Raw genomic sequence first — 26510 nt, 5'->3', positions numbered from 1 at the left:
GGGGAGCTTACCACCGGCTCAGCGACCGGGGCAAGCAGGTATTTACCACCATGCTACTACTGTCGGCGTTTATTACCATCGAGCTACGACGGCCGCGCTACCACCGACCGCCGAGCATTCGCGTTCTACCCGGCTATAATCGGACGGGAGAAGAGCACACCGAGCTACGATCGGTTAGTGAAGCACATCGACTGGGCCGTGTGCTTATGCTCTATCGTCAAAGCGGATAATCGAACAAAGCAGCTATTACCTCGAGCTACACGTACATGGCCATTATTGATCACGGCACCGCGCTTACCGTCGGGGCGATAATCGAACGCGCTATTACCACCGTGCTATGGTCGGTCGAGCGCTTATCACCGATCACTGCGCTAGCACTAGGACGCAAGTGTTAGAGATACGATTGTCCATAGAGGCGTTAAAGATATGAGAGTACAGAGACACGCGTACTAGATTCTCATCGGTGAGTCAGAAGTGCCAGGTTGATTCTTATCCTCTTTCTTTGCAGCATATGTTGATTACATTACATTTTCGCCTTACATACTCAGTACATTATTCGTACTGACGTCCTTTCTTGTGGACGTTGTGTTCATGCCCGCAGGTGTAGACAGATGGGACGAGGATCTTCCACAAGAGGATCGTGCCAGGTACCAATTTTGATCAGTGGGCTCCATTTCTTCGGAGCATTGCCGAGTCTAAGTTGTATATGTTTTTTGTGACAAGATGGTATGTTCAAGCCCCGTCCACTTGTGTACTTCAAATGTTCATAGAGGCTTTGCATATAGATTCCTCAGATACAGCTCAGTTATGTTTTGTTAGTAAATATGTGGACATCGTAGGCCCATTGTATATATACGTATGCATGATATTATATTCATAGTTGGCCTTCTTGGCCTTATTTTGCCATTTGAGACATAGAGAATGCGAGTTATCAGTTGGTTCGCTCGGTTTTCATAAGGTGCCGAGTGCCAATCACGCCTCACCAAGGTTGGGTTGTGATGGTTATGAGGGTTTAAGTTCATATAATAAGCCATGGGAGGATTGGAGAAAGAATATCTTTTAATATATGTGAAGTTTTGAAAGGTACCACCATGGGAAGTACGTAACAATGAAGTAAAGGATGAATTACGATCTCTTAAGTTGTAACCGGGAAGGACAACCTTGGAACCAAAGGACATGACCATTATCAAGTATGATTAATGATAAATATCATGTATGGAGAGTTTTGGAAGATTCTGGGACCAAGCAAATCGAAGAAAGTAAGTTTGTCGAAAATTTGGAAAAAAAGTTGGCAGAATTTTGCACAGAATTTTGGGTCAACTTTGGAGGGGTATATCTCCGGGTATATCAGGAGTTTTAAAGTGTTTCAAAAGCTTAAAATGAAGATTCGTCGAGTCTAGTTTCCAACGCAACAAACCGTTTGTCAATGCGACATCGGAGCAGAGAGTTATGGGCTTTTTAAAATGGACAGTCAGAGGGATCCGAACCTGGGCGGAAAATCCGGAAAGTTCACTTAAAAAGGGCCAACAATTTCGGCCCAATGGAGCCTAAATCGACCCATACACCTATAAATACCCCTCTAACTAATCATTTTTCACCATTCTTCTCATCCCCATATTTCTAAAGAGTTCTTGAGAGTTCTTGAGGGTTCCATAACCTTTCATAATCTTCTATAATCTTCTATAAGCTTCCATAATCTTCCATAACCTTCCATAATCTTCCATAATCTTCTATAACCTTTCCATAACATCAAGAGAGAAGATCAACATAAAAACCCCAAGGATAATCCATAGAAGGTAATTGTTCTTGTTTCTCTTCAAGAACAATTTCACATGAATACATTACTTTTTCCTAAAGGGGCTTCTTATACCTAAATGCCGCAGGCCCCGCGAGTAGTCGAACAAATGAGAGGTTGTCAACAAAGAGGTCAAATGTTGCGCTGCGGGATACCTTGGAAGGTTGCGCAAGACCCTTCAACTCCGCCCGCGTGTTAGCTTGCTTGTACTATCGCTCGCCCGCCCGGCCTCGTTTCGGCTAGCTTTATGGCAAGCGCTACCCTGACCTAGCTAGCACTACATCTTGCTAACGTCATCTGAATTTCCTTGCAAGCGCTACATCTATATGGCAAGCCCACATCGCCTTTGTCTCCCATTGTAGTCGCCTTCTTCATATGGCAAGCGCTACCCGTCGTGCACTACATTTTCAACTATTTCCAAGATCAAGTTCATCACCACCTTAAAGAGAAACAAGAACAATTACCTTCCATGGATTATCCTTGGGTTTTTGATGTCGATCTTATCTCTTGATGATATGGAAAGGTTGTAAAGGATTATGAAAGATTATGGAAGGTTATGGAGGATTATCGAAGGTTAGAGAAGATTATAAAAAATTATGGAAGGTTATGGAACCCTCAAGAACTCTTTAGAAGTGTGGGGATGAGAAGATGGTGAAAAATGATGAAAAATAATGAGTTAGAGGGGTATTTATAGGTGTGTGGGTCGGGTTAGGCTCTATTGGGCCGAATTAGTGGGCCTTAAGTGAGTTTCTAGAGAATTCGCGTAAGTTTGCGAGCTTGTGGCAGTCCGTTTTAAAACGCCCATGACACCCTACTTCGATGTCGTATTGATGAACGGTTTGTTGCGTTGGATACTAGACTCGACAAAATTCATTTTAGGCTTTTGAAACACCTTAAAAGTCCTGATATACCCAGAGATATATCCCTCCAAAGTTAACCCAAAATTCTGTCCAAAATTTTGCCAACTTTTTTTCAAATTTTCGACAAACTTACTTTCTTCGATTTGCTTGGTCCGGGAATCTTCCGAAACTCTCCATACATGATATTTATCATTAATCATACTTGAAAATAGTTATGTCCTTTGGTTCCAAGGTTGTCCTTCCCGGTTACGACTTACGAGATCGTAATTCATCCTTTACTCATACAATATACTTAATAATGCTTTCGTTCCTCATAATCCAAAGTTGTTTACTTTAGCCATAGCTCGACATACACTTATGTTCAAATTTAATAAGTTCTTCTCCTAAAGTACGAGTGTAACATCCCCTCCTCCCCCCCCCCCCCCCTCCCTCTTAAAAACATTCGTCCTCGAATGCTAAATTCTTAGGGGGATCTCTATGAAAATTTCTAAAGTTTCCTTGGTAACTATAACCCTACCAACCTGTGACAGAGCAAGCTAAAATACATACTACCACACCGGTCACCATAAGTAATAATAACTTTTTGACCACACATAGCTAGTAAATATACCTGTATTTTCTTCTATTATAAGGTGTGTTCTTCCTATTATTTACATGATCGAGATGATGTAAAGATTTAGCAAGTCTTAAAGAGGAAAAAAGAATCAAGGGAGAAAAAATCATAAAGTGTCAATTGAAGTTGATGGCCATGAGGCGAGTTTGAAAGAGAATTTTGGATTAACTTAAGATTAAATTGAATATAATTCTTTGATTATGGTATTGTGGGTATTGTTATGGTTGGTTGAGAAATTGGGAAAAAACATCGTGTGGGATGTCTTATGGAATATATTGGTATTTATAATATTGTTAATACGGGATGGCAGGTATTGTTGTTGTCATGGTCTCGCCGGATTGTTATTTCGTGCTAGGCATATAAACAGGAGATGCCGACCGAATCTCGGCAGATTTTAAATGGATTTTAATTAAAGGCTTGAGATAAGTGTATGATGGTGCGCCTAACAATAGTATGAATGGTTTTATATGTAGATTACGAGACTACGAACGATCATAACTAGATTGTGAGACAGGAGGTAGGTTGGAAAGTCCGGAAGTGAGCTTCGAGGTATGTTAAGGCTAAACCTTTCTTTCTTAAGGCATGATTCCTTTATTGTGAACCTATATATGACATCTTCAATAAACTAATTTCTAAAAGTACCAAAGCTATTACGCTCCGATTTTTCTTGATATCCTCGAGCTTGTTTCATGGCTATTGATGTTATTCATCGATGTTGATCTCATCTTATGACTTTGTTCCTTCAAGGTGAGACGTGTTCATGATGACGATTCCATAATAATAATCCAATGAGTTTAGGAACAGGTTCTTAAGGAATGTTTTATAGGACATGAATAGAGTGCTAGTAGAGGATCCCTAATAAGGTATTTAATGTTCGAAGAGATGTTCATGTTGTATCTTAGGATTTGGTTATAGTCTAGTCAAGTGAGAAGAAGTACTAATGGCCCGAGCCGTGCTTATAAGTCTTATGTGATTATGTAGACTTACGGGTTAAGATGATTTACCACGGAAATGTATAGAGATTACTTGTAAAAGTTTAGTTATGATGTTGATTATAATTACCACGTCTACGACCAATGGGTAGACAGCATTACCGGGTCATGGCCGGTTTGGCATATGTATTTACCACGGTCTATGACATCCGTTGGCCGCTATGTATTTACTAATGGGTCTACGACCAAATAAGTAATTATGTATTTACTATCATGCTACGGCTGGTCGTTGTTATTACCACCGAGCTACGGACGATTGGGTAGTTACCACTGATAAGTCGGGCAGTTGCGTTCAACCGTCGAGCGATAATCGGACGGGCAGTTATTACCACCGTGTTACGGTCGGTCGGGCAGTTATCACTGTGATAAATAATATGAAGGTAAAAGAAAATATGTTAATGAATTGGTTAAAGGAAGTTATGTGACCATCGACGATAAGAGGAAGTCTAATAAATTAGTAAGGTTGGCCAAAAGGTAGATATTGATAGCATAAGACAATGGACTTGAAATAGAGATACGATTACAAAGGAAACAGGACAATCTTAAATAGTATCGGGATTTTCATAAGTGAGGTATTAATAAGCGATGTAAACGATAACTCATGAGTGGTCACATTAAATATTATGCGTGCCCTTGTGATTGATCTTACGATATGTTAAAGGTACCGATTGAGTCAAGTATTAAAGTTAAGGCGAAATGCTGCTGTAAGTTGATATTGTTTTCTTCGAATGTTCGAGTAGGATAATCATTATGTAATGATATCGGGGAGAAGAAGAATATGTGTATATAAGAGTAAGAAGATTATGATGTCGTGAGAAGAGGAGAAGGGTAAGCAAGGGAAGTATGTCAAGCTAGTAAAGGTCAAGGTTTCCAAGAAAAAAGTTAAGGCGACAAAAGAGAGGCGAAGAGCCATCCGGATAAATTTCTAAAGTAAGTTAGTAGGGAGGATAGAGTATGGCAATATGGAATAAAAGACGAATGCGAAGATTTTGAAACAAATCTTGATAAACAGGTTTGAAGTATAATAACGATGGATATGGATATAACCTGAGAAGGAATAACCAGATTTTATGAAAAGTGTCAAGGGATTTTTGACTCTTAAGGTACATCTGAGAGGATAAATATGAAGCCATGTTGATACATTCACTTAGGAAGCGAAACCCCCCCCCCCCCCCCCTCCTCCAAGGCTATCTTGGAATAGAAAGGATCCGTATTTAATAGAATATTTTACGAATTCCAGGGCAATGCTGTAGAATGGCAAGTGGGGAAGAGCGCTTTATGAGCAAGGGAAGTCAAGAAAGAACCTAAGGGCAAAAGTAAGAAAAGTGGAATAATGAATTAGCAAAAGAAGTTGTGTAGCCATCAAGGACAAGAGGAAGGATAATAAGCTAACAAGTCTGGCCAAGAGGCAAAACATTGGTAACATGGGATAAGAGTCTTGATAAGGAGTACAGAAGTTTGATCATAAAGGAAATAAGGTGAACGTACGGGGGGGTATGTATAAATACGAACAAGCTGAAGTATCATAAAGAAAGATGAGTACTCGACACAAGGAGAAAGAAAAAGGTGTGCTTCGTGAAGATTTCGTGATAAGAACAGGAACCGGCAGAATATTAGAAGGACTATGATGTATGACTGTAATGCAAACAAGTAGTTAAGAGAACTATGGGACAATATGAAATAAGCTAATGAAAGGATAAGTCATGGGAATGAATGGTAGAGAGTATCAACTCCTAATGGTACAGTATAGATATAAATCGGAATTGGGAACTAAGAGCAAGAAGGATCTCAAGGATATTAGTAAAAAGATAGTTATGAAGGAAGATTAGACCCAGGCGACACTCCATGCGAGTCTAACAAATTTCGGTGTCATCATTGATTCATGAGCCTAGGGGACTGTTAATTATGAAAGGAAGAGGTGATCAATAAAGAAAGCATCTAAATTATATCCGATATGCGTAAACATTTGACCTAGCACAAGAATCCAGTTAGCAAAAAGGAAAGAAGTTAAACCATTCGATGAAAAGAACTCCGGCATTATATGGAATAGAGGAGTTGAAGGATCGCTAAGATCGGCCTGATGACTATCAAAAATGGTTAATACTCGAATGTTACTGGTATATGAGAGCATCCTTTAAAAGGGAGGAAGAACAAATTCAGTTCTAAGATGAGCTACAATATTCCTAAGCTCAAAAGAACGAAATATATTGGATTGAAGGAGTCAAATTTTGAGATGAACCGATATATCAAGAATGCGCTAAGAAAATGAGAATGGACTAAATGCAAGTGTATTATGAGACAAATGTGGAAAGGAAGGAAAGACAAGATGATGAAGGTTTACCGAATCAAAGAGAATAAGTTTCATCAACGCGATATGTTGTGTTCTGGGCGATGACTCGAATCACTCACACCGGAGAAATTTTGGTTACAACTAAATATGCAGTAACGTACTCTAAAAGGTAACAGGAGGAGTAAGAAGGGCCTGCAAGCTGACCAGGAATAAGTATAAGGGACAATCGGGACTACTAACAAGAACTTGTAGCACATGAAAGCTTTAAAAAAGGAATATCTATAAGAAGTTCAATGATCTTCAAAGGAAAGGAAGATAGTGTGCCTATGGATAGAAAGGCAATAGTACTGCCTGAGATTAGAAAGTACTTCGTAAGTTGTGAAATTTCAAGTCACCGATTATATCAATTGTGAGAGTGTATGACATAGAACTATATAAACAATCATCGTAATGAAACGACTAGTAGAACGGTGCAAGGTCGACGAGTACAAAAAAGGATAATCTAAAATAGCACCAGAGAAGGTTCCATATCTGAATAAGAGAATTTATCCACTAGTAGAGAAATAAGGAGTGAGGCAAAAGAGTACAACAATTAAAAATATTCACAAGATCGGCAGAGCCGTAGAGATCATGAGCCGAGACCACCTTAATGATGATAGCTGGATATCAATTGACCACCGGTTACATACATAGGAACATGAGGATATAGAACTAATGAATGAGTTCGATAAAGAACTGGGAGAAAATGAAAGAAGACTAATGAGCCCATAGTATAAGAGCATGGAGATCAGGAATTAAAAGAGGATAACCATTTCAAGAAATTAATGATAGTATCAGAGGCTTCTGTTACAATATTCGAGGACGAATGTTTCTAGGGGGGGGGGGGGGAAGGATGTTACACCTCGTACTTTCAGAGCATGAGCATGCCACGTACTTCACTATATTAATAAAGTATCGGAGATGTCCCATGAAATTTTGGAAGGTACAAGCCATGGAAAGTACGTAACAATGAAGTAAAGGATGAATTATGATCTCGTAAGTCATAACCGGGAAGGACAACCTTGAAACCAAAGGACATGACCATTATCATGTATAATAAATGATAAATATCATGTATGAAGAGTTTCGGAAGATTTCGGGATCAAGCAAATCGAAGAAAATAAGTTTGTCAAAAATTTGAAAAAAAAGTTGGCAGAATTCTGGACAGAATTTTGGGTCAAATTTGGAGAGGTATATCTCCAGGTATATTAGGAGTTTTAAGGTGTTTTAAAAGCCTAAAATGAAGTTTGTTGAGTCTAGTTTCCAATGCAACAAACCGTTCATCAATGCAACATCGGAGCAGGGAGTTATTGGCATTTTAAAATGGACAATCAGAGGAACCCGAACTTGGGCGGAAATCCAGAAAATCCACTTAAAAGCCCACTTATGTTTTGACCCAGCCCAATCCAAATTTGGTACCTATAAAAGGGCCTCTACACTTCATTTTAGTCATTTTTCTTCAACTCCATAATCCTCTAGAACTTCCCTAACCTCTCCACACCTCTCTAGAATTTTCCACACATCTCTCTCTACTACAAGAATATTCTTGAAGGCTCTCCACCATTCCAAAACATTCTATACAATCAAAAAAGAGGATTAAACTCCAAAACCCCAAGCTAAGTCATGGAGAAGATTGTTCTTGTCTCTACTTAATGTTGGATAAATTTGGTCTTGGAAGAAGTTGAGTGGGGTGAAGTTCTTCTAGTGTAAGGTATGTTCTCCCTCCTATTTCTCATGATCGAGTTGATTTGAAGGTTTAGCAATTCCTATAAAAGAAGAGAATCATAGTAGAGAAGTTGAAAATTATTAAAGTGAAGATGATGACTATGGAATGAATTTGAAAGGAGATTTTGGATTAATTTGATATTAAATTGAATATAATTCTTTGATTATGGTATTATGGATATTGTTATGATTAGTTGAGAAATTTGGAAAACATCAAAAAGGATGTTTTATGAGCCTATTGGTGTTGATAATATTGTTGTGATGTTGGTGTTGTTGTTGTTGTTGGGTTGTTAGATTGTGATTTCGGGCTAGGCATATAAATAGGGAGATGCGCCCGAATTTCGTATTCTAAACAATTAAATTGAAGGCTTCGGATGAGAGTATGACATTGAGCCTAACAATAGTATAAATGGTTTATATATAGATTTACGAGCTTGGAAGGATAAACGTTGAGTGGCTAAGGAGACCGAAAGGTATGTTAAGGCTAGTCCCTTTTTTTCAAAAGGCATGATTCCTATATTATGATTCCATATATGCTTCCATAACCTTCTTACTTCCAAAAATTAGAAGTCCATGATTCTTAAAAGCTTCTTATGATACTAAAGATGAGATGTTTTCTATGATGAACATGATGATGATGATTTTAATTCTAGAAATTCCAAAGCTTATGATTTTAATGCTATTATGAGATTATTGAGCTTATTTCGTGATTTTCTCAATTTTATTCATTGTTGTTGATCTCACCTTATAATAATTGTTCCTTCAAGGTGAGATATAGCGATGATGATTGTTCCATAATATAAATCGGAGGCTACCGACTTTACTTCACTTCGATAGAGTCGTGGCTTTTATTTGGGCTCTCATGCATGATACTTATATTATATATATATGTGTGTGTGTGTATATAGGGGATATGGGTAAAGATGAGGCGTTATATACGCATAACCACCTGATCAGTTAGTATACTATGATATCGTCCCGGACACGGGATGCCCAGACGCGAGATATATGGGTAAATGGATCGGGCTGGACGTTCCGTAGCAATATAATATATATATATGGATCGGGCTGGTCGTTCCGTAGCAAAATACTATACTTATGGATCGGGCTGCACGTTTCACAGCACTATTATGTTATATATGTATATGAGAAATGTTTTCTTTTGAAAGCTAAGCATGCATGGTTTTCGCCTTACAAGGCAATCAGATGTACAGGTTATCCTTATCTCATGTTATGTTCCGTATCTCTTGTTTATGTTATTATTCATGCCTTACATACTCAGTACACTATTCGTACTGACGTCTTCTTGTGGATGCTGCGCTCATGCCCGCAAGTAGGTAGGGAGATGGATCAGATCCGTAGGTGCTTTATTAGCGGATTCCCAGGAGCACTCCACTTACTTCGAAGCTGCAGTCTATTTGATATTGGTCTTTATGGTCACATGTATTCTATGTAGAGGCTCGTAGATATGTGTGTATAGTTAGACATTTGATAGCGCTACTGATGATGGGCATAATGTAGAGGCTCGTAGACATGTGTGTATAACATTTTAGAAGCATTGTCGGCTGGTGACGATGGGCATAATTTTTGAAGATTATATAGAGATGTGTCGTTATGTTGTTATATATGTCCTTACAGATTATGATATCCATGAGCTATCTTTATGATCCACCCGTAAATGATTATAAGACGTATGTTGGGGTGCTCGGTGGGTTAGCTCCGGTGCCCGTCATATGGCCCTCTAGTTGGGTCATGACATAAAACTAAACAAACATGTACCTTTTAAGAAGTAGTAATAATAATGATAACATGTGCTTTATGAATTTTAAACCAATTTCGCAATATATATATATATATATATATATATATATATATATATATATATAACATAATTGCGTCCCAAAAACATCTCACAAAATACCAAGCCTAAGGGGGTCTAGGGGTATTAAGAAGAGACATTGAACAGGAAGGCGACCACATTAATCGGCCTCTTAGGAAACTCACAATTTTTCTGTGGATGCAGGTTTTCCCTTTTACAGGACAGCGGATACACCACCAACTAGCTTACTCACAGCAAGAGCAAAAGGCAAAAGCCCAAACAGTGGAGAAGGGCCAAAAGGGTCACAACATAAACGTATAATAAAGACGCATCTGGCCAAAAGGGCCACACAAAGAGCGAATGACGAACACATATCAGGCCAAAAGGGTCGCAATGAATGAGTGTAAAGACATATTCGACCAAAAGGGTCATGACAAAAACAAAGGGGCATATCCGACCACGAGGGTCACAGCCCACACCGCGGACGAAAGAAAGATCATCCAACCACAAGGGCCATACACATCGTCGTCTTTTAATTCCTTTTAATTCTTACACTCTTTAAATTCCTTTCAATTCTTTAAAGTTGCAGAGAGGGCCATTCATACAAACTGCCAAGAGGGCTATTCATACAAACAGCCAAGAGGATCATTCATACAGCCTGCCAAGAGGGTCATTCATACAAACAGCTAAGAAGGCCATTCATACAAACAGCTAAGAGGGCCATTCATATAAACACCCAAGAGGGTCATTCATACAAACATCCAAAAGGGCCATTCATGCAAACAACCAAGAGGGCCACTCATCTAATCCCGCAAAAAATATCTGCATATTGTCAAATCCAGGGAAAAGGCTCACAGTCACCAGAAAGAAGCCGGCTTGCTGAACCAGATCCAGATAAATTGCGGAGCAAACGTGGAATTTTTTCTTACGCAGCCGATCAAAATAGGGTGCCCATGAGAGCCAAGCTCTCTGGCCAGGATTTGGAAGTTATCCAGACTCAGATTCAGCCGCAATCTATCTTGTTTTATTTTCTGGAAAAAAAATCACGACCGGTCGGATGCACACCGGGAAATCTAAATATATGCTGCATAAGGGACATATTCTTCTCCAGCAGGTCGAACTACATGTGACTTGATTCCCAGAAACAGAGGATATGTAGGCACACTCAAGCCCCGATAGTTGGTCACATTCTAACAAGTCTTCTAAGGGAAGCCGAATCACAATATCGGGATCCCTAGAGAGTTTCTCCCAAATCACTTGAAGGTCTTTAGTTGAGTCGAACTACAAGTGGCCTGAATTCTCGTATGACCTGAGATATGTAGGAAACCCGGAGACTAGGGTCCGGCCACATATGAAAATTGCATGGAAACAAAGGGTACAAAGAGCCGGTCAGTCAAAAATTAGGGTTAGTCAAATTTCGTTGCTCAGGGATAGTCCGGCCATCCCCGAACACCGAAGGGGCAGTTGTTGACACCTAATTTTTTATCTCCCGTAATTTATTTCAAACACTCGCAGTCCGGATAATAAATAAAATGAGCTGGGCATTTTGAAACCTTTAAATGATTTTTTATAAATTGTCCAGGTTAATATCTCACCCCCTTAAATTGATAAAATGGATTTTCATGCATCATCAATTTATTTAGAAATTAATGAGTATTTCCATGATATTTTATGATATTTTGTTGAATTTAATTAATTATTTTTTTAAAAAAAGAGAAGGGTTTTTATTATATTAATTATTTAAAATTATCAAAATTTTGCAAGTACTTTATTTCCTTTTAAATTCATGAAGTTTCAGAAAATTTAAATAATTTAAGTGATTAACGATTTAACCCTTTAAACTTATGATTTTTGTATAATTTGCATGATTTTGTCAAAAATAGGTGTAATTGCCCATAAATGTTTTAATTAGGCTAATTAGTTAATTAAGTGATAATTACTACAAAATTGATCCTTTTTATATAAATATATTTTGTCTTAGACATAATTAAATTAGCCAGCTCAGGATTTATAGAAATTAGAGTTATCTTGCAAAATAAGTCTGTTAATGTTTTATTTCGATAACTGGTTTAATTTAATTTCAAAATTGCTAATTATATAGTTTAATGTTTATTTGAAATAATTATGCTGGGTAATTAATTATGGCCATTTTAGACCCATTAGTAATTTGACCGACTTCTCTTTAATTATTTTAATAAAATAACTACGGCCTAATTTTTTCCCACAATTAAAACTCTTTTCAAACATGATATTTTCTCTAATTACTTGTTTTTTTATTTTTTTATATTAGATATACATATGTATACACCAAGTATACATATATGTATACACTTGGTGTATACATGTATACACCATATACAAGGTCCCATGTAATTTAAAATTCGGATTTAGACCGAGTCCAGCCCAAGCCAGGCTGTGACCCGGCCCAAATCCCTTTTAATTTAAATCATCAAAACACCCACCCCACCCCTCATTTTTCATTTTCTTTTTTCAGTACCAGCCTCCCTACCCCCGCTTCTCTCTCTCTTCTCTCCCTTTCCTAATAAACCTTAATCGCTGCCTCCTCTCTCTCTCTCTCTCTCTCTCTCTCTCTCTCTCTCTCTCTCTCTCTCTCTCGCTCTCTCTCGCTCTCTCCATGCCAAAAATGGAAAATCTGCAGAATATAGCAGTTGCATGCAACTTTATTGTGTCCATTTTGATGAAAGCATTTAATATGGCACTCGAATTCACGATTTTAAATTACAAACATGGTAATAAATTGAATTTTCTACTTTATTTTTACTTTGTTATCTTTTAAATTACCAATATTATTTTTATCGTGCTTAAATCTTATTGGTCGAGTTGGAAAAGGTCGGATCGAACCAGGTAAGGTTCAGATCTGACCATCCATGTGCTTGAGAAGTCGTGTGAAGCGTCAATCTAGTCTTGAAAGGCCTTTTTCTGGTGATTTTATTTGTCCCACATCGTCTACTTGAAAGTCTTGGGTGATTTTTGGGTTCTATAAGTAGAACCCCAACCCCCTTGCAAAAACAAGTTTGAAAAAGGTCGGAAAAAAGTAGAAAAGGGGAAAAGGGATTTTTGAGAGAAAAAAATCTGATTTTCTTCAAGTTTAAATTTTTTGAAGGGTTTTCGGAAGTTAGAAAGGTTTGGAGAAATCCAAAGAGAGGAAAAATTTCGAATGTTGAGCCTCCTTTAGTAAACTTTTAAGGCTGCACTAGTTGTGAGGTCTTCTTTTAGTAATTTTTTTTTTATTTCTCTCTTTTTGGTCTGTGAGGCTGGGTTGTGAGATTTGGAAGCACTTAAGGCTATCAAATTCGTTTTTGATCAGTTTGCGCCACAAAAAGGTAATGATCTACCTTGCTTATTTATTTCGATATAAGTCTACATGTTAATAGTTTGTTAATGATGTTTGGTTACTAATTTGCCTGTGGTTTAGTTAAGTTTATATGCTAAATAGGCATGGATTAGGATCTGAGATATGAAGGTTGTCACTTGTTACCTTTTAAGCCATGTCTGACATTAACAAGTGGTCTTTTTTCGAAATAGTTTGAATGTGTATGCTTCAATAATGCAATGAATGTTTAAATATCCCAGAGTAGACTCCATGAATATCCTGTAGCAGGCTTAGTGTAATTATGGATGTTGAAGGTCACTTTCTTGATGTCCAAATGCTCGAATCTGACAAGAACATGATCACATAAATTATGATAGTTTGATGAAATTTTCAAGCTGACGCAATTCCTGCTAAATGTAATAGAACATTCATAGTGCTGTGGTGTTTATTTTGGAGACTCTGAAGTGATTGTTTCTGTCACGACCCAACCCCGTGGGCCATGACTAGTGCCCGAGCTGGACACTCGTACACACCTGTTACTATAGTCGGTCCACAACTAGCATACTAAGAACTTATGCATAAACGAAGGCAAGCTATCATAACATGCAGTATTTGAAAACATCTATACATACGCAAGCCGATAAGGCCGCCACGGCGGATGGGACCGCCCCAAAGCATAAATCACACAGACATAGCCGAACAGTAACTATTCACAACCCACACATGTGTTCACAGACCTCTAAGAGTAACAACGAATCATATGACGGGACGGGCCCCGCCGTGCCCACCCGAATACACACACGCGTATATATAACGGAGAAGTCGTACCAAAATATAGGTGCCCGAACAAGGGAGCACTCCAAGACATTTGAATCGGTATCCTGGGCGGCGGGTCACCAAATCGATCGTCCGTACTGCGGCATGAAACGCGACCCGAAGAAAGGGGTCAGTACGAAATATGTACTGAGCATGTAAAGCATAGAACACAGTAGACAGAATCGTAATGAAGTAAGGAGTATGGAAAATGAGTACAGTAACCAGAAAACCACAAGGCTTGCCTTTTGAAACATAAATCATGTGTGTCAATATCATGTAATACATATGCATATACATAACGTGTCCCGGCCCTCTAGTGAGGGACTCGGTAAATAAAATCATCATATCATCATGTTATCATGTCATCATGCTATCATATATATATATACCGTACCCGGCCCTCTAGTGAGGGACTCGGTGAATAGAATCATCATATGCCATCCTGGCCGCCATCCCCATATCATCACATCATCATGTCATCACATCATCATATCATCATATATATATATATATACCGTACCCGGCCCTCTAGTGAGGGACTCGGTGAACAATGCAGTGGCTTGCACGAATACATACCCGGCCGGGACTCGGTGAAAGATGTAACAACGCTCGCGCGAGCGAGTAGTGAGAAATCATATGCACATAAATCATCATTACAGACTCAATGGATAAGTAAGTAGTCGACGCTCGAGAGTTAAAACGACAATCATGTTAAGTTCTTTCAAAAGAAAAAAAAAGTCGTTAGGACTATACAAGGGAAAATCTCGGGGACCACGGATATAAATCAAACCAATCCGGGCCCGCCCATGAAAGTTAAAGTCATTATTCGTTATTGAATCTTCTACGAACGTTTAAGTGATCCGGTTCCGTCTATGAAAGTTACAGCCATTATTAGACGTAGAATCTTTTAAGGACAAAAATCTTTATGCAACATTTGAAATCCAATCACACAAGAGACATAAAGACCATAGTTATACTGCATTAAGAATGCCAACATTGAGAGGTGAATAAGAATCATAGACATGCTCAGGAACGTAAGAATAGAGTTACCCCGAGGCTCGTGTCATAACCTACTTACAACTAGGACATGCCAAAAGAAAGAAAGGTTAGGGTTTACATACCTTGTCTGCTCTCAAAGCTAATCCAAACCTAAGTTTCGGGCTTCCCAAGATCTACAACAACATCATTGATACTAACATTAGTTATAGATACTTAGGGATTCCATCCCAAACTAACACTTGATCTACAGAAATTTGGGCAGCATTTTCCCTATAAATTCAACAACCTCGAGAATTCAACTCGGCCAAATCTTCAACAACAATACCAACAACCATATTAACAACATCAACAACCAATTCAAAACGCATTCTAACATTAGTAACTCTTTTCTACATAATTCGACAACATTCCATTACATTCAATTCAACTACATACATTCAAGCCAACATCAACGCTCACACATTCAAGTACTAACCCGAAACCATTCAAACAAGTTTCAAGAACATTTTAGAAAATCCGCACAATATTCAAAACATTCCAACCCAAGCTCCATTCCACCCGAAACCTTCCAATTCCATTAGGAACAACAACAACACATTTCTTTCTTCCGAATTCATGAATTACACCAATAATCCACACATTAACAATATCATTCTCACAATTACAAAAACTACATTAAGTTCACGTTGGCTTCTAAAACAGCCCACGACACTTACAACTTCAACTTGAATCATTAAACTCTCATTAACAACATAGAATCCATAACAACAACAACCAAAACACTAAGTAAAATTAATTCATTCCTTGCCATACACAACAACCTACATTCGGCCACCACCCTACATACAAATTTCATGATTCTCATCCATTTCCACACACTACAACATGTACAAATCATTCATAACATATGAAAAAGAAGATTGAACCTTACCTTTTCCACTTAGTTCTTCAACTTGACTAAGGTTGGTGCTTGAATTAATACTTGTTCTTGATACTCCAACAACCACTCCATGTTGTTATACACCTTCTAAGGAGTTGAAATGCTTGAGGAAAATATTTTTTTGATCACTACTTGAGGGCTTCAATTCTTCGGTTCCATGGCCGAATGGTTCCTTGGTTTTTCTCCAAGTTTCTTGAATTTTCTAAGGGATGAATATGATGAAGATGATTACTTTGTCATCTTTTAACTACTTATATAATGTATCCATGTGTACCATGGCCCACACATGGCTTGGATCAATTAAATTTGGCCAAGCCATGTGTGGGAACCACTCCCCTTGGCCGGCCACTTGGCCCCTTTGTCCATGAAATATTAACTTTCTTTAATTCACTTTTAACCCCAAATTTTCCTTAATATTCCATACCAATAAAATCATAAGCAACTTATGCCTTAAACAAAATCGTGGTTAAAAGTCTCTACCTCGTATCCCGAAATAGTCTTGTCCTTAACTTATCATGGTTAGCTCGGATTATCCCGATGTACAAAAATACAGGATATAACAGTTTCCTTTTTCTGAAAGAGAATGTGACTCATTTCTTTCTGAGTCTGTTTTTTTTGAGATCTTGTATGCTTGTTTGATTGTCAACTAATTGATATGAGTCTGTGATTGGCATAAAGTTTAGGACAGATCGTGACTAGGCTAAAACAAACTTGGAAGAATTAGACATGTCTATAAGGAATCTATGGCAATTGGCTAAGGTATTTGGAGTTGTGTTTGCCTATATCTGTGTGGGTCTAGGGTCTCCCCAGGTATGTTTGAATGTACTTAAGATGGTCAAGTGACTCTGAACAATGGTATATTGCGCATTAAAAGGTAACTTTAAAGAAAATGACATCTTAGAGTAGGGCAGGGCAGTCTCAAATGAAGCTGGAATTTAGGACTACTAATAAGATAATGGGGTGTCAAAGGCCATTAGGAGTTAATGAAAGTCTATAGAAGCTGTTGAGGTTGCTTTGAAATTAAAAAAAAAAAAAAAGGAACATCATGTGCCATTAACAGAACTAAGTGTCATGTTTGGTTTCATTTGAGTAGAATTTGGGCTCTGCATTCATATTACCTTATTTTCTCTCTGTTTCATGTCTAATTTTATCAAAGGGAGTTTAAGGTACATTTAAAAGGTAATTTAAAGTTTTGATATGTATTTAATTGTCTAAAGAAATGATTGAACAGCTGGAGTTGGAATTGTCTTGAACACAAATTTGATATTCAACTTGATTTTGCTTAGAACTCTTAAGTAACTTAATTGTCCCACTTTCTTGAGTATTAATGACTAAAGGTATTCAATAAGGCTTCACATGGTATGGGTTTAAAACTAAAGTGGACTAGAAACTATTTGGTTCATATGATTAGTTAAGATTTAGGTGAGGCTCATTTTTAAAAGGGTGGGCAGTGGCAAATCATCTTTGTCCATGAGTTTGGTGTTTGGCATATGGCGGGAGAGTGAGGTAAATGGGTGGGGTTTGCTTTGGGAGATTAAAAGGTGAGCCTAGCTATGAGTGGAGGTAATGACCAGTGGAACACAGGATCCCTTTTTTTGGAAGTAAAGTGCGGGGAAAGGGATGGGGAGGTGATGACCTCACACTTTATCTTGCCTTCTTCGGGACCCTAAGGGCTTCCTTAACTCCTCGGACCTTATTCTCATGGCTTGTGGGAGTTCGGTGAGAGTTGATAATTGGCCAAGAATGGTTTGCCTATCCTTGGGGAAAATTCTTGTGATTTCTTATTGTCTAAAACTAAATCAGAATAAAGGGACAGTCACTTGTTATATCTTTGTCATGCCCTAAGGACTTTTGAATTTTATATTGTCCAAAACTAAGCCATGAATTGGCCAAATTAATTGTGGTCATAACAAGAATAATTAAATAATTTAAACATCAATTTGCAATAAGGACCACTTAATTGACTAATTAAAATTTATAGGTAATTATAAATATTTTTTTAACAAATTACACAATTATGCAAAATTAAAGATCAAAGGGTGAAATGGTTAATTATTTTAATTACTCAGGCTCCATGAATTAAAGGGAACAAAGTATTTGCTAATTTTGATTTTTTTTTTTTGGACAATTTATCAATTAAATAATGATTATTATTTTAAAGCAAAAAATGCCCTTTTTTCTTTGATTAAATCTAACAAATGTCTCATAAATATCATAAAAGTGCTGATTAATTTTTAAATAGATTTATGATGTCATGAAAAACCTTTCACCAATTTAAAGGAGCAAAATATTGTTACGAACAATTTATAAAAAATCATTTAGACCCTTTAAGCTGCATATCTTATTTTATTCATTTTCCAAGGACTCTGAGTAATTAAGATAGATTATGGGAGGTTAAAAATTAGGTGTCAAGAACTACCATACTAGACCAATAAGCAAAATGGCTAGACACATAACAACCAACTTATGATTACATAGAAACTAATAAATAAAAGGATGAAATATTACCTCTTTTGAGTGCAGCCTTAGTCGAGTGTTGGATTTGGAGATTTCTATACTCCTTCCTCTCTTACTTAGCCACGAACCCCAAGAACAAAGAAAGACACAAAATTTTTAAAACTAACTTTACTCAGAAAAATTTAAAGGTCTCAATAATGTTTGAAACCTTAGGTGTTTTCGAGTTATAGGCACTGCAAAGTGAAAATCTCAGATTGCCTTCCTTTAAATGCAAGTTAGGGGTCCTTTTAGCTAGAAAAACCTAAATCCCCCCAAACCCTAGGTGTATCGCTGTGGGATAAATGACAAACTTGGGATTTCCTCCTCACATACAACATCGTAGGGACAGGATCAAATCAAAAAGAACATCAAGGGTCCGATTTTGACCAACAAAACTTAATCCCAAAAGTTCTTCAAGAACCAATAAGAACGTCTTATTCAAAAATCAGAAACAAACAAGAACAATTAAAGATTTACAGTCTTTGACCGTTTGAAAGCAAGAAAGAGATCAAAATAAACAATGGTAATACCTTGTTTGGTCGATTTATGATGGAAATAGTTTGAAACATTAATTGCCTAACTCTTTAAGGCCATGCGGACACGGAGAAGCGAAAAGCACGAGATTATGCCAAAAAATGGCGTTAAACGGCGAGAGGAGGGAGGGATGGCCCGCGGCGGCTGGGTTTCCTTCAAAGGAAACCTCTCTCTTCCACAAGGATCGTTTGGTACTGAAAATGAGAGGAAAAGGGGGCTATTCCCCTTTAGCGTGTGAGGTGGGCCGAGTCAATCCCTTAATAGGTTGGGCCCGGTCAAATTTTAAAGAGTTAATTGGGTTTTGGTTTGGGGGGGGGGGGGGGGGGGGGCGGTTTGTCAAAATGTATACATGTGTGTAGATGGTGAGGACATTACATGCAAATTTAATAAGTGGCCAAATTGAAGTAATGTCCATTAATTGGATATTTTCAAAATAAGACCCCATTTAAACTAATTGGTCAAATTTAAAAGAAACAATAATAATAAAATTAAATAAGTTTTTGGTAAAAGACCTTAATTAAATTTGGCTAGTTCAAATTATTGCCATAATTGACTAATAGCTAATTATTTCAATTACAGCCACTTAATGGCAATTTCAAAAAATCAATTACAATTAAAACTTAGTTAATTATGACAAAATTCTAATAAATTGACTAAATAAGAATTAAGGGGTAAAATGGCCAATTTACTTAATTAAACAGATTCCTTGCATTAAACCGAGCAAAATACTTTGCAAATTGATATTTTAACAATTTAGACAATTAAGTGAATATTTATGGCAAATTATCCTCTTTTCTGGTTAATTTAGCAAAAGTATTATAATTGTGAAAATATTTAAAATAATATTATAGAAATTATTTCACCAAAAAAAATTGGTAAAATATTAATTTTGATTTCTAAAAAAATATGTATTCCACTCTGCTTAATATTCAAGGGCTCTGGGTAATTAAACTAAATTACGGGAAGTCCAAAATTAGGTGTCAACGACTACATTACTCTAGTGAAAGGGTTGATCTTGTCAAATGAGATAATTAAGGCACTGGAATTGTTCAAGAAGTTGGCCAGAGATAAAGTCTGCCAACTCGATGAAATTTCATATGCCACTCTCATTGATGACTTTGCAAGTCTAGTCAGACCCAAACAACACTTAATTTACTTCAAAGCATGGAAGGAGGACGTTGTGATTGCAAACCTAACATTAAAGCTTATAGCACCTTAATTGACAATTTATACAAAGATCGAATGGTAGATGAGGCCCACAAGCTTTTCGCTGGAATGATTGAGAAAGGCATTCATCCATATATTATTACATATAGCTCACTTATTCAAGGTTTTTGAATTTTTGGCCGATGGGAAGAAGTTAAGAAGCTACTAAATCAGATGATTAACCATGGAGTGGATCCAAATGTCTATACCTATAGTATATTACTCGATTCCCTTTGCAAGGAAGGTAGGGCGGAAGATGCCAAAGCCATCACTGAATAAATGATTCAAAAGGGCATTGATCCAGGTGTAGTCACATACAAGGAATTGATTGATAGGTGCGGTTTGCAAGGTCAGATACATGAAGCAAAATAAGTGTTTGAATCTATGGTTCAGAGGAGTGTTCTACCAACCACTACTAGCTACACCATTCTAATAAATGGTTATTGCAAAAGAAGGGAAATAGATAAAGCCATAGATCTTATGAGAGAAATGCCTCTAAAACAATTAAACCTGATATTGTAACATACACCACTGTTTTGCGAGGATTATTTCGAGCAAGGAGATTTTCTCATGTTCAAAAAATGCACGATGACATGCGTGTTTTAGGATTCAATCCCAATACTCATACTTATTTTATCATGCTAGATGGTTTGTGCAGGAATGGACATGTTGAAGAAGCTCTTGTTTCTTCAAGAGCTGGAAAGAAACAATGTTCACCCCAGGAGTTATATGTAAGATGTTGTTATTGCTGGATTGTGCAAAAAAGAAAGCTCGATATTTCTCAAGATGTTCAATAAAGCGTGTTCCGATGGTTTCCATGTTAACGTGAGGTTGTACAATACAATGATAAAGGGCCTCTGCCTGGAGGGTTTGCTAGATGAAGCAAAAGACTTGATAAAGGAGGATGGAACAAAATGTATTCTCACCAGAAAGTTTTACTTATGATTTTATGTTGCAAGGGTTTCTTAGATGGGATAAGTTACATGAGGTATTTCCATTCTTGCAAGAAATGGTTAAGAAGGGTTTCTCTCCTAGTTCATATACATTTCAGCTGCTGATAAATCTACCTTCAGCTGAATCTACTCTACTAGACATGATCCAAAGATTAAGACCCAAGATTTGAAGTGATTGTGTTTTCAAATTTGGTAAAGGGACAGGATGCAACAGCCACTGAAGTGTATTGTCTGTCCAAATGCACCTCCCTGAAAAAGATCAATTGCTTTGCTTTTTTTCAGCGAAGAATGGTAAGAAACTACTACCAACTGCTCTTGCTTTTGTTAGCTAAGAATGGATGGAAGAACATTGTAAGAAAAGAAGAATCTTAGAACAGGCAATAAACGTGAACTTGGAAACTTGCAACATCATGGAAGGTAAACTCTTTGTTTTCTATGTTAAAAGATCCAGCATTGACTTTTGATCCCCTCATAATTTTCCTTTTAGCTTTTGGTCGGAAAGTTTTATTTCTCTTATTTTTAATTTCTGAATGCGCTTACAACAACAACAACAACATACCCAAGATATAGTCCACAAGTAGGGTCTTGGTAGGGTGAGGTGTACGCAGATCTTTCTCCTACCTTGAGGGGATAGAGAGGCTCTTACTGATAAACCTTCTGCTTGAGAACAGGTTTGAAAGAAGTGCAAGAGTAAAAAACAATCCAACAGTTGAAATTTGTGGGCATATTCACTTCATGAAATTGGTCTGTAAAGAATTTGATTGCTTCACTTCCTATCTGCTCTTTAGTTTCTAGTCGGTCTCCATGTGGATCTTGTATCCTGTGCAAGGCTAGATTCCTTCTCTTTCCTTTCACATATGAAAGCATTATTTTTTTTTTTTTTTTTTTTTTTTTTGGTGTTTCTTTAATGATGAAAATATTGATGAAAGAAAGGCATTGACAATAAATACTGTAGATAGCCAAATTAAATGAAACAACAGTAGTAATCTCGAAGAAGTAAGATAATGCTAGCATAAAAATAATAACACTGGTAACGAAAAAATAGATGCTCCAAATCAACCCCGCCCCACTAACTGTCTACCCTAATCCTCGACCTCGATGCTCTCCTATCTAAGGTCATGTCCTCCGCGAGCTGGAGATGTGTCATGTCCTGTCTAATCACCTCTCTCCAAGTCTTCCTCGGTCTACCTATACCCTCCATCAAACCTATCCTTGTCTCCTTCTTGCCCTCTTCGGGGCATCTGTGTCTCTATTCTTCACTTGCGCTTCGAACCATCTGGCCCTTTCTTCCCACATCTTATCCACCATGGAGGCTACTCCCATCTTGCCCTGTATATTCTCATTCCTAATCTTGTCATTCCTAGTATGCTCACACATCCATCTAAGCATCCTCATATTTTTTACCTTCTGAACATGCAAGTTCTTGACTGGCCAACACTCCACCCATACAACCAGTGGCGGAGCCACATGTAATTGAGGGGTGTCGGTTGACACCCCTTCGTCGGAAAATTATACTGTGTAGCTAGGTAAATTTTTTAGTTTTATGTATATATATTACATATTGACACTCCTTGGCTTCTTTGTAAATTTACTTTTTTATATTTTGATACCTCTTAATGAAAATTTTGGCTCCGCCACTGCATACAACATAGTCGGTCTAACCACCACTCTATAGAACAATTTACAATGTGCTATCATTCTTTTTCTAGCCTTGCAAATTAAAGAGCGAAAAGCCCATAATTGTTATTGTTTCTTATACTTGGTGTTTTTATCTTAAATTTCCAAGCATGTCTCTTTAATCTCCCTTGTACGACTGTTTATTTCTTGGATTTGTCTCCAGCTCAGGTACTAATCGATAAATAACGAACCTGGATTGATTGATACCCCCTAAAGTGATTGTTCGTGCCGTTATACATATACTAAACTAGATACAGTCAAACCTCTCTATAATTGTCATTCGTTATAACGACATTTCACTATTATGGTCTGATTTTTTTTCGGAACCGATTTTTCATGTTATTTTTTTACTTGTCCATAACAGCATTCTACATATAACAGTTCTGGCATTCATTATAGCGGTACACTCTTTGTAAAATTACCTCTCTATAATAGTCATACTCAAATATTTTGTAATAACATTTTGTACGAAATATATTATAGTATGTATAAAATTAAAATATTAAAATATTTATGGTAATCATCATTAATTCCATACACATAGTAAATCTCAAGTACGAAGATCTAAAAGGAGAAAAAAATATATTTCTCATAGTAATCTAATTTAGTCATGCAAAATTTCGAAATCAATTAAAGTGTTATATTATCACTAAGAGATTGGAATTTACCAAATAACCTACAATCGTAAAATTCTTACGTCAAACTTGAAATATTCAAATTTCCATTTAATTTAAATGCATATGTTCCTTGGATTTTAATTCTTTATTGGTATAGTTGAACTAATTATGAATTTAATAGTAATTTATTAGTCTTTTCAATTTTTAACAAATGAAATATGAAAAGTAATTGAGAATTGAAAATTAACAAGTGTATTGTTTTCGTTTATAACATAAAAAGTATCGAAAATAATTTTTTGCATACTTTTGATTATAAAAACTAAATGAAATTTAAACATCAGCCTTGATACGTATATATGAAACTTGTACCATAAATGATGCTTACGATTTTCGTGACAAACTCATCGCCATTATAGAAAAGTTTGATTGTATCTCTGAGAAAGCAAAAGGGCCAAAATGCCTTACAATACCATGCCCTACAAAATTGGATAGAAGAACGCCAATACCTATAGGCTTTAGCTGGATGATTCTTTTGTTGTTGTATTTACTTCTCCATTCTTACGTAGTTCCTGTGTCATTGTCAATTATATGCTTGCTAAACTTCTAAGACAAAGTACTTAGTATTACAGAGGAACGTAACTACAATTCATACTGCATTTATTAAAGACATCTTCCTTTTTGTAATTTCTATGTTCAGGGAGAAAAATCATAACTCTAGGTAGCTCGCGCCCTAGATTTTCAAACTTTGTGGAGCTCTATCTGCTCTTTTGGTTGATGTTTCTTTTTCGGCTAAAATAAACTTAAGAAATTGATACTCACTCTCCAAGCCTCCAAGGGTGTATGTTAGCTTTTTTTTTAAAAAAAAAAAATTCCCACTTTTTATGTCAATGATTTATCTCTCTCCTTTTGTTTTCTTTCCTCAGTTCTCAATGCTCTTTTTACCTAAAAAATGCTCCGCCAATTCGTGTTTGACCTTTACCTCTCTCTGCCCTTCTGCAACTGTCAGACTCCTGTGCAAGTTTTTTTAATATAAACGTTAAGTTTTTTAAACTTGCAGAGAAAAATACTTTTTGCTTTTTTCTTCATTGAACAACTGAAACATTTAAAGTTGATAGCTTGTATGTTTTATAATTATATTACAGAGTATCAAATATTTTTTTCCTTTTTGAATGTTACACTGGTAAGTCTTTTCTTTTTATTTCACAATTTGAAGAAGTAATTGAAATATTCTTTCACTACGGGCTATTAATAGATGTGGATGTGGTTGAGACTGTCTGAAGGAAAACATCAGCCATCATGTCGCCTAGGAGGACTTGGGAAGAAGCAGTAAGGTGTAAATTGTCTTTTTGCAACTGCAAGCCCTTGGCATCGACAGTTACTACATTAGCAAGGTCCGGATTTAACTGTGCTTCTCTCACTATCTCTATGTAATGCTTTCCTCCTGAAGCTAGAGCCACCTACACAAGTTTGACCAAAACAAAAAAAAAAAATGTATAAACAAGTGATCGAGGATAAGAGAAAATATATATATATATATATATATATATATATATATATTAGGAGTGATTTACCTTTAGTTTAATGAGTCAATTGTCGCGCTGATGAATTTCAGATATCAGATACTAATTAAAATCAAAAAAAGAACCAAGGACAAAATATTCATGTCTTGTTTATACGTTTGTGGGATTTTAATATTAACCAATGCCTGGCTATCTCAAATCGTGAAGGAGAATTTGTGTACTCTTAAAAATTATGTGTTCAAAACTAATATTTGTTGAAATTTTAGTGGATTACACACATACAAACATATCTATATTCCCCACGTTGAAAATATACTGCACTGGGATGAACTGGTAGCTTAAGAGCTGGCTCCTGCAGTGAAAGTTCACAAATGAAGGTTTACCTGGATAATTAAAAGTTCTGGTAACCCGAGATCCCTTCTCAAATCAGTGAAAAATTGCTGCATCCTTCCTTTATAAGCATTTGCATCACTCAGTCTCACTGTATCGCTCTCCCCTTGATACCACAACATAGCTCTAATCACTCCACATTCTTGCGCTGCAGCAGCCGTGGCTCTCGTCACTAGCTGATTGTAAAGGAAAGTCCCCTTTTGCCATTCACTTATTTTGTTTCCCTGCCATCGCACAAGGTACCAACCCTACTATCCCAAGACACGATGTCTTATTCAATAAAGAATTTGCGAAGGGCATGCCTGCAGAGATGAATCGAGGATTTATAGTAAGTGACTTCAGAATGATAATCTATCTATACCTGTATTTATACCTGGGCATAATTTGTTTCGCATGTGTACTTATTAGAGGTACGGCAAACTCAACCCATTTCTTAGTAACCCGTCCAACCTGCCCAAGTTTAGACATATTGAGTTATGACGTGGTTAAGTTGGCTCAAAGGAGGGAATCTGAAACACATCGAATTATTGGGTCAAAACGAGTCAAAATAGTGTAACCTAAGGGGCCAAAATGCAACTCAAACCCAAACATTCAATCTAAAATTTGAAGTTTCTGAATTATGTGAACTTTGGAGGAATATGAGCTAATAACTTGAGTAAAATATATTAGCTTTCACATAGATATTAAAAAAAAAAAAAAATTAATAGGGAGAGGTTATGTCAATTTAGGCGGATTAAATTATGATCCATCATATGCCCATCTTGGCCCAGCTTTTTGACCAAAACAAACTTTGAACGAGTTGCTATGACCCGTTTCAACCCGCCCAAGTTTGACCATTCATGCCGTTTGTCGATATTGACAATAATGGTTGGTGAAAAAATTTGGTTTTTGCACC

The 26510-nt window shown here is 36.9% G+C and overlaps 1 pseudogene; it reads right to left on the bottom strand.

The window, feature by feature from the left end:
- Positions 1-24847: 24847 nt before the first annotated feature.
- LOC132041796 (probable carbohydrate esterase At4g34215) lies at positions 24848-25917 on the bottom strand (annotated as a pseudogene).
- Positions 25918-26510: the final 593 nt, after the last annotated feature.

Source organism: Lycium ferocissimum, unplaced genomic scaffold (genome assembly GCF_029784015.1).
Source record: "Lycium ferocissimum isolate CSIRO_LF1 unplaced genomic scaffold, AGI_CSIRO_Lferr_CH_V1 ctg11711, whole genome shotgun sequence".
In the NCBI taxonomy this organism is placed as follows: Eukaryota; Viridiplantae; Streptophyta; class Magnoliopsida; order Solanales; family Solanaceae; genus Lycium; species Lycium ferocissimum.
This window is presented reverse-complemented; position numbering and strand designations above follow the sequence as displayed.